Raw genomic sequence first — 1,425 nt, 5'->3', positions numbered from 1 at the left:
GAATATGAATAGGGGTTTTTTATGTTTCTTGCCTCATCCCAATGACTTGTTTTGCACACCCAGGTGTGAGCACCCAGCATTCAAGACCACAGGTTAAAAAAAAAAAAAAAAAAAAACGTGGCCGGGCACGGTGGCTCACGCCTGTGATCCCAGCACTTTAGGAGGCTGAGACAGGAGGATCACTTGAGCCCAGGAGTTCGAGACCAGCCTGAGCAATAGAGCAAGACTCTTCTCAGTTAAAAATAATAAATAAAGCCAGGCATGGTGGCTCATGCCTGTAATCTCAACACTTTGGGAGCCCGAGGCGGATGGATCACAAGGTCAAGAGATTGAGACCATCCTGGCTGACACAGTGAAACCCCGTCTCTACTAAAAATACAAAAAATTAGCTGGGCATGGTGGCGGGCACCTGTAGTCCCAGCTACTCGGGAGGCTGAGGCAGGAGAATGACGTGAACCCGGGAGGCGGAGCTTGCAGTGAGCCGAGATCACGCCACTGCCCTTCAGCCTGGGCAACAGAGCAATACTCCATCTCAAAAAAATAAAATAAATTAATAAACAATAAAATAAATAAGAGGCAAAATGTTAAAAATAAGCAAGGACTGGGCACAGTGGCTCATGCCTGTAATCCCGGTACTTTAGGAGGCCAAAATTGGAGGATCCTTTAAGGCCAAGAGTTCAAGATCAGCCTGGGCAACATATTGAGATCCCCTGTCTCTAGAAAAGAATAAAAAAATAGCCATTGTATTAGTCCCTTCTCATGCTACTAATAAAGACCTACCCAAGACTGGGTAATTTATAAAGGAGGAAAGGTTTAATCGACCCACAGTTCAGCACGGCTGGGGAGGCCTCATGAAACTTACAATCATGGCTGAAGGGGAAGCAAACACATCTTGTGATGGCAGGAAGGAGAAGTTCCAAGCAAAAGGGGGGAAGCTCCTTATAAAACCATTAGATCTCGTGAGAACTCACTATCATGAGAACAGCATGGGGGTAACCGCCCCCATGATTCAATTACCTCCCACCCGGTCCCTCCCACGACACATGGGGATTATCAGAACTACAATTCAAGATGAGATTTGGGTGGGAACACAGCCAAACCATATCAGCCAGGCATGATGGCATGCACCTGTAGTCTTAGCTACTGGGGAGGCTGAGGCAGGAGGATTGCTTGAGCCTAGGAGATCAAGGCTGCAGTGAACTCTGATTGCACCTTTGCACTCCAGCCTCGGAAACAGAGCATTATCCCATCCCCCCACAAAAAAAAAAAAAAAAGAGAAAGAAAGAAAGAAAGAAAGAAAAGAAAGAAGAAAGAAAGAAAGAAAGAAAGAAAGAAAGAAAGAAAGAAAGAAAGAAAGAAGAAAGAGAAAGAAAGAAAGAAAAGACATGGGCTCTGAGGTTGGAAAGGACTGGGTTTCCCAGGGCT

Source organism: Nomascus leucogenys, unplaced genomic scaffold (genome assembly GCF_006542625.1).
Source record: "Nomascus leucogenys isolate Asia unplaced genomic scaffold, Asia_NLE_v1 Super-Scaffold_241, whole genome shotgun sequence".
In the NCBI taxonomy this organism is placed as follows: domain Eukaryota; kingdom Metazoa; phylum Chordata; class Mammalia; order Primates; family Hylobatidae; genus Nomascus; species Nomascus leucogenys.
This window is presented reverse-complemented; position numbering follows the sequence as displayed.